Source organism: Myzus persicae, unplaced genomic scaffold (genome assembly GCF_001856785.1).
Source record: "Myzus persicae strain clone G006 unplaced genomic scaffold, MPER_G0061.0, whole genome shotgun sequence".
NCBI classification, from domain to species: Eukaryota; Metazoa; Arthropoda; class Insecta; order Hemiptera; family Aphididae; genus Myzus; species Myzus persicae.
In genome coordinates, this window is record NW_019102098.1 from 531113 (window position 1) to 546739 (window position 15627).

General features: G+C 29.0%; 1 protein-coding gene across 4 annotated transcripts in view; it reads left to right on the forward strand.

Annotated features, from left to right (window-relative positions):
* The first annotated feature begins 6665 nt into the window (after window positions 1–6665).
* Window positions 6666–15627, forward strand: part of LOC111031204 (beta-1,4-N-acetylgalactosaminyltransferase bre-4-like) — a 38641-nt gene continuing 29679 nt past the window's right edge. For 3 of the 4 annotated variants that reach the window (XR_002604175.1, XM_022311055.1, XM_022311054.1), the window contains exon 1: window positions 6666–6915. The gene's annotated coding sequence lies outside the window, so the exon portion shown is untranslated. The remainder of the gene's footprint in view (window positions 6916–15627) is intronic. The other variant, XM_022311052.1, reaches the window with a different exon arrangement.

Genomic DNA, 15627 nt, shown 5'->3' on the forward strand with positions numbered 1-15627 from the left:
ATTCTAGTCTACAGCTATGATTCTTTATTATAATGATCGAATAGCTAATAGTCTGATAAGTCAGTGAACCACTAGACAATAATTATAAGTATTCAATAGTTCATATCAAAAAACTGTAGAATCCCTTATATTTTAGCTCCGGTTGAAAACTTTTATTAATTCAAATATTTTTTGATGAACTCACATAGAAATTTACATCTTAAAATAGAAGAACTGTTTCTGGTTAGTTGTTTATAATAACGTTTTATAGGTACTATTGTTATCTGCTGTAATCGCGTAGTGCACTTTGCCCTAAATAATAAATAAAATATAAAATAATTGGTAAGTAAAAATAATATATTAGGTAACTATTTGTTGACGAGTATATTATATCATTAATGTAGTTATTATTATTATTACTTTTATCTGTATCATTATATTGTATAATATATTATCTTACTCTCGCCGATATCTGTTCGACCAGGATTTAATTATGTTACTTATTTAGTGTGTGTTTAGCCGTGTGTCTATGACTCCATGTACATAATTTGCGTGTCACCGACTTATAAAATAAATGGTGTAGTTATACCAAAAAGGTTAAGTCTGAATAGTGAATGTATTAATAAAAATAACAAACATCCCTATACAGTCCACTAAAAACTGACGGCAACACTATTAGAATAATTATTAAGAAAATGATAAGTTCAACCCCTACCTCCCCCCTCTACCACATAGTATTACTTTACTGAATGCAATTATTAAAATACTTCATTAATGATATAACCTACTTGTATATATATATTTGATTCTAAATATTTATGTGCAGTTACATACTTTTAGAACCAAAACAAAACATTGTAATTTGTAATAAAAAATCACTGTAAATATTATCAAAAAAAGCTTGACATTGTAGTTATAAAAACATAATTTATCAAAATTGCAAGCAATATACAACTAAATTAAGATAAACAATCTTCATTTGAACTCCATAACTGTAATAATTTAAGGTTAATCCTTTACCTACATTTTGTATCATAATTAATTTAACATAATGAAATGTAATGTTATATAGTCATATAGGTAGCTATGTTACAATATTTTTTTATAAATACTTAATTTATTTATTATTTGGCTTGAACTATAATATAAAATATTTTAATAGATGAATACAATACAATTGCCGTTTGTCATGCGTTATGTCAAATAAAATTATATTTTTTCATATTTACTTGACAGACATACAGAATTTAGGCTGTGATTGTTATCACTATCACTAATATTAGTTAGTATACTAATAATGGGAGTTTCCCGTTAGTACGCTATTAATTCTCGTGGGTACCCATGTCAGATCACTTCAAGTTCGTGTCTAATGGAATTTTAAACATTTCAAACATGATATTAATAGGTAGGCAGGTAGCCTGGTAGCTAACACAAGTACATAATGCCATAATGATGGACGAAACATACATATGAATATATGATATCAATTCTAAATACACGGGTGAACTTTGTATAAAGAATTATACAAAAATAAAAAATAACTAAACCGCGTAAAAGTAAATTTAATTTTAAATAGTTACCATATTTATAAATATTTTTTGTCAACAATGATGTATAACTAAGTGCAACATAAATGTAAAACTTTAAAATTACACTATTATATTCTTATATTATTATTATCATTATTATATTACCAATAGAAAATTCGGTTATATGTTATATATCTATTATGTAGTTGTTTGCTCTATTATATAGTATGTACAGATTACTGCAAGATTTCTATCATAAAAACATCATTTTTCCTCGTTCTAAAAGCTTGAATATCTAAAACAACGCTTCTCATGAATAACCTGAATTATCAAAAATATATAGCCACAATTTTTTCTAATAAGCTTATGAATTTCAAATGTCGACAAAATTATGAAAAATAGAAAATTATTTTAAAAATATAGGCAAGTGGGTACCAGAGTACCCGGTTGTAAGTGATGAGTAGGTCTGTAATAGATGTTTTAAATTTGAATTGAATAATATAAAATCGAAAAACCATTCTGAACGAAGATTGTCGGACTATATAAAAAATAATAATGAATATTTGCTAAAAATGTCAAGTATCTATATTTATTCGATATTGAATTATAACAAAATAAGAAAATCATTCTATTCCTTTTTAAATAGGGTGAGTATCCAATGTCAAAAACATTTGAACTCATAACACTCATACAAAATTAATGTGAGTTTTTATATAGTAAAAAGTAAAATATAGTAAAATGTTGTATTAGTTCTAAAATCTTAGATAGGTATAGGTAGAAAGAAAAATGAATTTCTAACTCAAAATCATTTGCAGATTTTCATGATTTTGAGTGTCAAGATTCTAATTTCAGACGCTCATGAAAAAACATTTTAGATGTAAGCTCAATTTTTATTTTCAAATTACACTAATATAACAACTCATGCATTATTAACTTTGTATTAATTTTCAAGTTTTTATAGATTATGATATTAAAATACTAATGAAAATCGGAAATTTTCTGTGGTTATAAGTGGTATAAATAGTTATGAAAGAGTCAAAATATTTTGAACATTTTATCTTGCAAGGAAAATGGTCCTATAAGCATTTGGTGAATTTTAAAATATGTACAGTCACTGATTACACCAAAACATAAAAACCAGTTTTGAGTAAAAACTCCTATTTTTCTTTAATTTTTCTTCTGATTATTCTTATTACCGAAATAAATGAAATAGGTGGACTGGTGAGGCGCAGTCGTAAGCTCAACCGCGGCAAAGCTATGAGCGTACTTACCGGCCGTCGTTGCAATAACTCGGATCGGGTTTTTAGCAACACATCCTTGCCATACATACATGTTCCAACCAACCACCCTCTCCCCTCCCACACAGTATCAGGCCTTAGTAATTATGACCTGAATCCAAAATAAAAAGAAAAGAAAAAAAATAGATAAATAATATAAGAAACTAAAAAAACAGAACATTTCTCTACCAAAAAATATCGGTATTGTTTCCGAAGATCCTAAGAAAAATAAAAAAGGGTTCCGGTGACGTTCTGGAGCTAATATTATCATAAGGTCCCCTCCGGTTTATTTTTAAATTTCGGTTACCAACCCTGACAATTACACAACTATGTGAAAAGGTTGGAATAAGCAAAAACCATTTTTAATTCTATTTTTGTAACATAAATAATTTAAAACACATTCATAATATTAGAAAATATATAGTTAACAATTAGAATCGATTAGTAGGGTACTCACACATTTGTTCACATAATTTCCGTTAAAAAAAAAAATGAGTTCCCTTTATTTAAATACACTTTATATTACTAAGTGAATTAGGTAAATTGAATACAATTCAAAAAAATGAATCATTAGATTATATTTATATATTTGAAAGGAAATTAAAAATTAAATATTTTATTTCTAACCAAATGTCGATTGAGTGTTTTTAAATATTATAAACAGTAAATATAACTATTTATAATCCGTTCTTGGTAATATTCATTATGATGTTTCAATGTTTGTAAAATACAATTATACTAATAATCTTTGAATCTAATTACTTTAGATTTGTTGATGATTGGTATTTTGCTTTAAAAGCCATGCAACTATGCAACTATTAAATCAATATTAATATCACACGAGTCGTAAGAACTAATTATGGTGCGTTTTCCCAAATACGTATTTCCGAATGAATGAATGAGCACCTGAATATGCCATTCGCCATTGGTTATATATAGTATTGTATTAGTATACAATAATAAAAAACCTTTATTAATATGTTGATAACTTTTTTATATTAAATGAAAAAAATAAAATTCTAGAATATATATTTTTTTAATACATGAACAATTTTCTGAACTTACAGTTGAATAACTACTTAATTAGATACATGATAAGTTTAATTTGTCTGTAAACTAGGATGGTTGTTAGTTGTGCAGTGGAAATTAATATTATGAACCTATTTTATACTAAATTTTACTAATGGCCAATGGGTATCATTTTCATTTATTAATAATAAATTAATAACTGTGTGGGGCCTATGGTTACTGGGCTACCGCCTGCTAGTCATTCAACCCCATCATAAATCCAGTCTCGTGGTGAATCACAAAGCATAGGTATTCATATCCTTTTACAACCTGTGGTGAACTCATCGATATCGGCTAGTATGTTATCTGTAGAGAACTCTGAAACTAACTCGTATGTTATCTGTAGACAACCCAGGAAGTAACGGGAAGTCGGGAACAATTCGTATTCGTAGTCGTCAAGAACAGAACTTCTTAAAACAGTAGGCATGGAGAAGCTCCCTGCGCGACCGCTCACAACCAAGGACCTTCCACGGACTTGTTGTGTGAGCCTAGTAAGGAAAAACTACAGAGTTACAGACGAACCAAAAATTATTATTCTATTATGCTGAATCGCTGTTAGGCGAATTTTATACTTTATGAAATATTAAGTGAGGATTCCAGAGAAGGAAGACCTGGAAAGTGAGCGGCAGATCGCAGATGGTGCAGTGCCACCCAGGGAGGTGAACGGGGCTCCATTTTTTAAATTTTTTGTATCACATGTTTATATATTATATATTTGATGTAGGTTCCGGCCATCACACCACAGGGCATGTATTGTAAAAAATATAGATATCATTTGTGAGATGATTTTGTACGAATAATTGACTGGGTAGTTATTACTTATTGTTGTACCAAAAACGATGCAACTGAAGTGGAAGTGATACTATCGTAGTTCTCGCCTCAGCTTTGACCACATGAAAAAGGACACTTCTTAAAAACTCTATGAAGGTATTTAAAAGTATTATCTTTGTAAGAATACCAACTAGCCAATTAAATAATTTATAAATCAGAATTTTAATAAGCTCATTACATTAAAGCACATACATCAGGGGCGAACGCAGGAAAAAACTTCGGGGTTTTTTTTTAAAAAGTTTAAAGTATTTATAAATGTCATACTATTCAGTATTCACACTGTATTACCATTACCTATAGTAATCCATATTACTCATCCTCCACTACCAGAGTCATAACCAGTAAAAAAATTGCGGGGGGAGAGTATGAATATATTTTTTAATTACAAATTTTAAAACATAAATCAGGTAAACAAAATTCCGTGATTCTGAATCTTACCCTCCCTCCCCCCCTTGGCTACGACCATCACTGCATTACCACTACAACTCTTGGTGGTGCAGTCGCGCAAACGCCACAAAAACAGTAATAATATAAATTATAACACATTAAACATGTATATTGTATAGTGTTTAGGTATTAGTTATTTAATAACATTTAGAGGTTGATTGAGCACGTATAGTATCGCATACCTACGTCCTACAACAATTAATAGCTGGCGAGTGCTAAGATCCAAAACGAATATAATATTATAAAATGACGAACAGCATTGTCCCCCGAGGTGGTAGCTCTATTATTTGTTAAATAGTTACATGTAATTCTGGGCGGACGAGATGATGCGATGGATGAGCAGTTTTCAACTGCAGACACAATTGTATTATCATTGTTGTTGTGGCCCCACACAATACACACAGGCATAAATCGTCTATAAATTATTTGAGTCCTTAGATAGCTCAACGAACAAAATTCACGGGTCACAGGTTCTTCCAAGCTATTTAAATGTAAATCAATATTTAATTAAAAACTTTTAGAGCGTCAATATTTATATAAAAGTATATTTTTCGGAACTATATTAAATTTAAAATTATGGTGATCAAGAGTTGATAGGTTGGGTGGATTAACCAACAATCGTAAAGTTAAAATAAAGGCAACATGAAATATTAATAATAATAATTGAATTGGAGTGTCTAAATAAGCAACTCTTATATTTTCCAAAAAAAAGTACGAAAAAAATTAATATGTTAAGTACCTATGTATCTACTGTACATATTATAATTTTATTTTTATTTTATAGAAAGTCATTAAGTATGCAATATTTTTGCAATCGAAGACGACATAACTAACGTCCCCCGACAATTCGCATGTTGTATTGCGGAGGTTAGGATAATATAGTGGTTCAATCGTGGGTAGGTATATTAATGTATAGCAACGTTATTACTTTTATTTTATTTTATTTTATTTGTATTACATCTAACTGATCTAAAGATAGGTCTATAAATAAGTTCATTTAATATTCTAAAAACAAAATTATTTTTTATATATACCAATGAACACAGCAAAAAACTAAGCACCGCATGTCAGTTGACTCAATTGCATTTTCTTGATCAGTGTTTGACATAAAATGTATTTTTTTATATTCGAAGGGATATAAAGTATTGTCAAGTATTCGGGGTGCATAATATAGTAATGAGTTCTTTAAGAAATCGTATTTAAAAAGCAACGGAATACCACCCCCGAGTATGGAGCTACCGTTACACTGACGCAAAACGGCAATAGCAATAATGCGGTGCAGGCGCCCACTGCAGCAGCCTCGCCGAACGCGCTTTTACGGTCCGTGTGTCGTCGTCGTCGTCGTCGTCGTCATTATATAGGTACCTACCACGTATATAGCCGGGTAACCCAAACATTAGCGCCGCCGCCGATGACGGCGCTCGATGGGAGGAGAGCGAACGAGTGAGAGAGAAAGATACAACCGCGCCGACGCTTATTACCCTTTGGGATTGCTGTGTAGTGTGTTTTTTTCCGTTCCATGCCGCCGCAGCGCTGTGCCGTTTCAGTGCGAGGCTTTAGCTCGCGTTCGGCCGGCGCGCGTGTACCTCCCTCGACTCTGACGACGACGGCGACGACGACTCCGACGACATACCGGGTTGTGACTTCGACTTCAACTTCGACGACTCCGACGGCGGCGGCGGCGGCGGCGTTCACGTCATAACAATTATAGCATTATTTTTTTGACCCCCCCGTCGTCACCATTGCAGTTATATTGTAGTGGCCCAAGTCGTAATAATTGGCAGGTAAGCCCATAAAAGCATAATAAGACAAAATTATTTTTGCGTTTGGTTGTGTAAAGTTTCGTCTTTTAAAATCCACTGCACCGTTAGCATTTTCTAAATTTTTTGAGCGTTTATTTATTTGTTAAAAATTTAAAAATTGATGATAAATAGTATGCTCTAAAAACATTTCAAAATGATATGACTCAGTTATTTTGCGGTTTATTAACGCAACGGAAAAGCTCGTATAATCTATGAGTGTAATACAGTTTATAAAGTACAATATTATGCAATATGCATGGGTAGACGAATAGTGTATTTTTGGTAGAAAATTTATTTCGCACGTGGATGGCCGTGAGACCGCGAGATGCCGAGATACGAGTGTATTCAATTTTATTTTTGCTGCTGGACGCCGATGATAAGTAGAAAATCTCACGCCGCGAGTCCTGCAGACCTGTCGGCGGCGGAGATCATAATTTACTACTGACTGGTACACCGTTATGCAGAATAGTGAATAAAATAAAATAATGTGAAGGTAAAAGTACATCGTCACATAGTATATATGCTGGTAGAGTGGAAAATTGATTTTCTCATCTTTGCGCGTGCTGACGATAGATGATGTGTGGGCGGGCGACCGTGGAGGGCTGATGTGGTGAGTCCACCGCGTGGATTCAAAATAAATTAATCGTTAAAACGGATGAATAAGTGCCCGAAATAGGAGAGCCCGAAAAAAAGAAATTATTTCAAATATATATAAATATTAACCAGTCCTCGAGTAAGTGGTAAACAATATACTTCACAGTGCACATATACCTAATAATTATTATTATAATACACATATCATGAAAAATCATCTCGACGGTATCGCAAATATAAAACAACATGTATAATGTATACGCTACAAATATAATATAATGACATACGTGATGATCCACATATTATATGATTATTTATTTATTATTGATTTTATTTATTGAGACTTACGTTCTGACAAATGGCTTCATAAATACACAAACTTTTGTAAACTATATGCTCATTGTGCACAATTATTATAGAACCCTTTTATTAGACATATAACTGAATATAATAAAGTAATAATATTAATTTATAATCAGTCGCATCAATGTGGAATCATAATAAATCATTATATGAAGCTATATTTCTGGTTTCAGAAAACCGGGGACATTCTGTAGAAAATACGTTGAATAATTGATCGAAATATGACCTCGCAATGGCCACTCGAGTGACACATACTAACATACACTTCACTTGTCTACCGCAGTACTTAAAAATCCTAGCAATATGAAAAAACTTATCTTGTCAAAGTACATGAACTGTAGGTCAGAAATATACAAATGTGGAGGTACATTATAGTTCATTTAAAAATCAGTACTAGAGTTTTTATGTAAAAACTGAATGTTTTTAAATTAAAACTTTTTTAATCGTTTTTTTTAAAATTTATAATTTATAGAGGATAAAAATACTAATATACTCACATTCAACGTTTTAATACCGACTGAACTACCTACCATAAACTCATGCATTATATTATGTTTTTATATTACATTATTACGTAGTTATATGCACACAATGTTAGGTACCTACTATATAAATAAATAACACTACAATTAATTTTGTGATAAAATGTACAACTTATTCTCAATTTAGAATTTCGAGAAGATCAATAATGTTTAAAATATAAAGAATTATAATGTATTTATTGTATTGTTATCTGAATAAATTGAAAATTGGCCACATTTATCCACGGTATATTAAAGTAATAATTTTTAAAGTTTCTCTAGTATATGGATCTGAGAAGAAAATATAAAAAGCTTATTTATTACACTACCTACATAACTTAAGAGAAAAACGTGAAAATGAGTCATTTTAAAAAAAATATATAATTAGTATGAAATATTTAAGCTTTAACATTAAATTAAAAGTAACATAGGTAGGTACTACACCTATTATAGTAATAAATTATTTTTTGATGCAAATATAAACTGTAAAATGTTCATTCAAATGTATTACATTACTGTAAAAGATTAAAAGTAAAAACCCCACAGTATTTTTTTTTTAAATCCGGGATTCCCAACAAAAAATACTCAAAAATACTCAAAACCCATTTTTAACCAAATCAATTTTAGTTATTAAGTATGTATTTCATAAATAGTAATCGTAGGCACTTGACACTTATTGCCAATTTGTACATTATTATTTTCTACACTTAATTCAATTTTTGAAATATTTGGATTAGGTAATTTTAAGCTATTTACACTATGAACCTATCACACCGTTCTACGATGTGTCGGTAATTACTTATGAATTAATATCAGTAATATATGATAATGTATAATATAATATAAATTATAATAAACATAATAATTTTGGTGCACGTTGACTACAGCCCATAATACAAAAATATATTTTAATTTATCTTATATTAATGTTATTAACTTATAAGTAAATATAGACGTTTTATAGGACCTTCGTGGCATAACTTTCACTACAATTGACCCCAAAAAAATGCAACATGTGAAATTTGCACCAAAATAAAAATTTGGACCATCCCTGGTAGTTAGGAATAGGAATTGTAGTTTGCACCAACATTCAAATCGATTTTTCTTTCGGTAGTACCTATAATACCTATCTAGCCATCTAGATACGTAAAAATGTCGATAGTACAGTATAATATATTGAGATATAAGAATCTGAGAACAGAATATTCTGTTTTAGATTCTGAGCAGTTTTGTAACTTACCTTTTTATACCGTTCTACGGTACGTCAGTATTGACTTCAAAACTAGGCACTTTATAGCAATAATATAAGTATGAAAAACATCATATAATATTGTAATAAATACATTATTTTAGGCAAAAATATAATTTTAAAACACTTAATAATTTAAAATATTTGTATGCAATTCAGATTTTAATAAAGAGTGTCTATATAATCCTAGCATAATTATTTTAGCTTGGTTTTTACTTATGAAATGATGTATAATTTTATCATAAATCATGATAGCAAAAATATACATACATACGATGTCTCCCAACACAAATTGAGCTTATAAAGATTGTTATAGCAATATATCTGTAATAGATTTATAAGTATGTATTTCTGTGTTACAAATTGAGTCTTATCATTGAAAAACTAAATTTGTTAATTAAAAAAATAATATAAAAATATTAATAACAATTGTATGTATAGAAAAAATGTATATTGCATAAATTGATTCGAAAGAATAAATGATTACCAAACAAGGTAGTTAGAAATCCCAAAAAATTATTACTATCATTCTAGTAATTGAATACAAAGAATAAAGATACTTATTTTAGTGCAAATTACAAACACTATGTTCGACTACCTGCAGTGGTTCAAATTACACATCGTTATTTTGGTGCAATTTATAAACTACCGTATTAAGTTAAATATTAAGTAGGTCTTTAGTCACACTCGTCTGACATTATAGTAATATCAATTGAAATTTCATTTTGGATTATTAGTAAGAGTGTAACACGTCGTTAAACTATAGAATAATAATTTTTCTATAATAAGTCTTTTCTCCTTATGTATTTTATCATCAAATTTACATTTAATACATCCATCAAAATTACCTACTCAATTATTTCATTCAGACTCATAATAGTAATTAAATATCTATAGTTAATATGTATTATAGCTAATATAATCAAAACAATGGAATACATACACTAAATAATCATACACAAATAAGTGTTTAATATGTATAAATATGAACAACGCATTCATGAATCAATTACAGTTTTACATAATATTGCATTAATATGGTCTAAACAATATTGTAATACTAACATAAATATGAATTTCCTTACTAGAAGTCTAAAACTAGCCTTAAAAAATAATTTTTGAAGTATGTATTTATACAGTTTATTAGTAACAGCTCACTTATTCAATATAAGCATAAATACACTGCAGAGCTGTTCTAGGCGACCTTTCAAGGCGTCTAAAATGCAATTTAGCTGAATAAATTGAACTACGTATCACCATCGAGTCTCGGCAGTACAATCTTAAACAAAAAATAAAATAAAAAGTAATCCAGAGAACCTTTGCTGTCTATTCAGTAATCAGTCTATTGTATTAAGTCCATACGTCTAATAATATTGTATTTAATTATAATAATATAATAACTTTTAAAAAATAACTTACTGCGTTTCTGCAGTTATGTAACTATTTATTATTTTACAATATTATTGTTTTGTAAAAATATTTTATAATAATAAAGGTTGTTTTATTTTTAAAAATGGAACATTTATTATTTATGAGTTATGACTAGGTAGTTAAATTAATTATTGATTAAATTTTGATACATTTAATAGGTTTCTACAAAAATATTATTTTGAAAAATGTTGAATAATTGTATTATATAGACTCCACATCCAATAATTCGTTGAAACATTGTTTTAAAATCTAAATACTTATTTTCTATTAAAATCCTACCTATTTTTTCATAATTTACATTTAAATTTAAAAGAATAGTACCATATTGGTGTTATAGTAATTTGGCTTATTCCCTACTTCATTTCACACGATACAGTAGTGCAGGAAGAATACAATATAATTGAATAATTATTGATGTTTAAATAACACAATAAAATATGTTCCATAGTTCACAATCAAATTTTCAAAAATTAAATTTAGTACAGTTTAACAAAAAAAAAATAAGTTGTATCATTTTTTATAATAAAAATCAAACAAATCAGAAATCAGATCTGTGAAATATTATGGACTTTTTATTCATCTAACACTTTTAATGCGCTATCAAGTATTGACTGAGATAATCTATCTGCACTAAAAATTTGTTGACTGGTTAGCTTAACTAGATTACGTAATATAATATGGTATCTATGGTATCATTTATTGCATTTAACAATCTACTACTACTAATTATATTATCTGGATACGAACGTATACACGCAGTTAAAAATTGCTTTTAGCAACATAATAATATGAGCGTTGTCCATAAACAACGATTTATAGTCTGTAACCACCTAGTAATTTATTCCAATACGCTCGATCCAGGTAAGTCCCGGAAAGTAATTAAGGTCCATGTATATTGTATAATTTACATACGTAATATGTATATAATATAATACATGAAAATATGTACAGTCGGGACTAATCCTATTATTGCTATGGGTTACAGCACTGATCATTTCCTAGTCTAAACTCTTATAATAATTGTATTCGTTTTTCATTGCTCTTAAATGTCAATTTATTAAGATATTAGATTCTGACCTTAGCGAGGAATTTATTGCGTAACTGTTGTTACAATGATCTGTGTTTTTTTTTTGGTGTCTGCCATTACTTCTTGGAATATAAAATTTGCTCTAAACATTTGAGCGTTGAGAGTGATTCCTGGCTTGGTTTTCAATAACGAAAAATAATTAAATGCTTGATAAATATAATATACATGATGATAGGATAGGTAATTCATTACCTGCTAATACCTATAATAAAATATCTTAATAAGATAGGCTCTTGATGTAATAAGTTTTAATATTCTGAAAAGTTGAGCAACTAATTTATCCATATTGAGTAGATAAACAAAAATTATCAACAATGTCCACATATTTCTAATTGAAGAACGAAGATAGTTGTACGAAAATATAGATTGTAAAATCTATATATATAAAAATATAAAATACAAATACCACTTAGTCACTGATCACTGTAACTCAAAAATTACGCAACGTACCAATTTGAAATTTGGAATAGAGGTTCTTCTCATATTTTCACCGTGCATTAAGAAAGGATTTTCAAAGATGTTGCGTATTAGTGGAGTAATTAACAATTATATTTGTATTGAGCGGCACGGCTGTCCACGGACTTCTAGCTACCTGTAACTTATCATTTTTGCCCTTCTTATAGAAAAGAATTGTTCCGAGAAGTTAAAGCTAGGGATATACTATAAATATGAAAAAAATAAACATACACACGGGGTAATTCAGATAGTATAACTATATCCATTATATTGGCTATTTTCATTATAATCCACTAACATCAAATGCCTGTACGGCCGTACGGGTAACATATTATGCATCAAAATAGTCAACAAAAAATTATAGGTACCCAACAACTAACATTATTTTTCCCTCACAAGTGTCTCCAGTTATAATGTGTACAAAATCAATAAAACCATTGATTTTATAATGTATATTATTATAAAATCAATTATAAAACCCAATATTACACCACGAATAAAAACAAATTATATTCAATTAGTAAAAATTCTGCACTTGAACTTTAAAACATATTTGTTTATTTATAGATTTAGCTTAGATCTTTTAAATTACAAACTCTTAAAGATCACATACCTACGTTTTTACATTTTTTGAAACATTTTATCATTGTAACAATTATTTATCAATTTTTGAGACGTTGAGGAAGATAATCAATTATTGTGTGTTATCCGGGAGGAGTGCTTCAAATAGAATATTGGAAATTCCCGCATCTATTGTCTCTCAATTTCGTAAGTGCGACATTCGGTAAAAACGTTTTTTAGGTGGTACAATAACTGGTACTGATGAGGGGTCTCTCTCTAAATGAGGTGTTGATTAGCTGGTAATGTGTGTCCAATTCTTATTCTGTTGATGGGGATTCTGTTTTTATCGATATATGCCAAGTGAAAGTGGACATTTGTATGTGTGGTTTTTAATTCGGTTAAATTTAGACATTCCTTGGATCCATTGCAGTTACACATTGTTGGATATAAATCTAATTATTTATAAACGAAAAACTAATATTTGAATTTATTGTTTGCTGTGAAACATAATATTTTTAATTAATAATGTGAGGAAAAAATATTTTAATGTTGTGTGAGCCTATTTTGAATTAACAATACATTGAACATGAGAACAACGTATGGCTAATTATCCATATCAACATATCGAGTATCCAGAATTAGTGAAGTTATCAAAATTGCTACCGATGCTTCTCGATGTACTATTAGTGAGTCACCGAGGATGACCGCTTTGTGCATGAGTCATTATTTTTTTTAGGTCCAGACTTTCAGAGCATAAGTAATTGCCACTGCCTCAGCCGTGTAGATAGAACTTAAATTTGACAGTGTCAGTATAGTCTTGGAGTACTACAGCTACTTCTACACTGTTATTCATTTTTGATCCGATCGGTGTATCCTTTGGTGAAATCAGGAAATTCGGATATAATTGATTGGAGTTGTTGTTACTAGTTTATATACCATGGGTAATGGGTAAGGTGTTTTTCTTAGGTAGTTCACTATGTGTTGTGTTGACATAGATGTTTGATATCGCACTATATATGTGCCTGAGTGGTGTCGTTTTTAATAACATCTATGTAAGGATAAGAAATATTTCCTATTGCCACTTTGGTTTACTTCATTACTTTATGGTTATTTTGATACGTCTTGTAACGAGTATCGTGTTTCTTTGGGTTCTTTTTATGTTAAGTAAGCGTGCTAAAACTGCAATATTAAGAATACTGCACATCAGGCTGAAGCAAAATGCTCCAATGGTCAGCCTCAGACTAGCGTATGAACGGTATCGATAATTTTTAGAATTTTTTTTAATTTTTAGTTCAAAATGTAAAAGTATAAATGTAATATTGCCTTCAACAATTTTTTGTAGAAGATAATGAAAAAAACTTCATTCTTTAGTTCTTAAGATAATATGCGATATGCCTTTTGATTTCAACAAAAAATATTATTATATTAATTTATTAATTTACGAATATTATTATACACTCGGCAGAAACCATAATTTGTAAAATTATTGTTTTTGTCAAAAGGTACCTATGTTAAAAATGTTTGGATGTAAATATATTTTTATAAAAAAGATTGTGAATTATATTTTATAGTTCTAGTGACTTGCTGTTATTTTCCTACATTTCTATAGTTGTAACACTTAAGTACTAATTTATCTAAATTCTAATCAATGAGAGACTGTACGACACTTTCTGTTGAATTAAAACTCATCTCAGTGAGTTGTCAAATAAATTCGAAGTTATTGATACTTCTAAGTTCCTGTAATATATTATTTAAAACTTTTGATTAAAATTATGAGCAATTAATAAATAACAAGGACATTGATAAATATATACCTTCAAAAAAAATTATTTTATTAGCTATAAATAAAAACTTAAATATAAATAAAAACTTAAATATAAATATATATATTAAATATAACGTCAGTTAGAAAATATATTGTTACTGAAAATATTTATATATTTGTTTGAAAATATGAAGTCTTGTTTCTACTTTTTAAGTCGTAACTAAACATAAGTTATTTTCGAGTAAAAAAAAAAATTGTAAAATAATTGATATACAGTCCTATACTCATATTATATAACTAATAAATATATGATCGGGACATGGAAAACAGAAAACGTTTTGACTCGGATCGATAGTAGTATAATACTCAGTTAACTGTTTCACTAGGTACCTACTACCTACCTACTAATATGCGAGGTCTCAAGAGAGAGTATTGGTGTTTATTATTATAAATCTGCAAAGTCAGTAACCAAACCAACAACTTTCATCTAACTTGGTGTGTAATCCTTCGATTATTATTGAAAACACATAACATCATATTTTTAAGTGCATTTCAGAATTATTAATTACATTTATTATTTTGACAAAATTTGTTAATAATCTTATAAATAAAATATAAATTTCCAACAATTCACAAATTAGCGTATAAATAATGATAACTTTAGCTC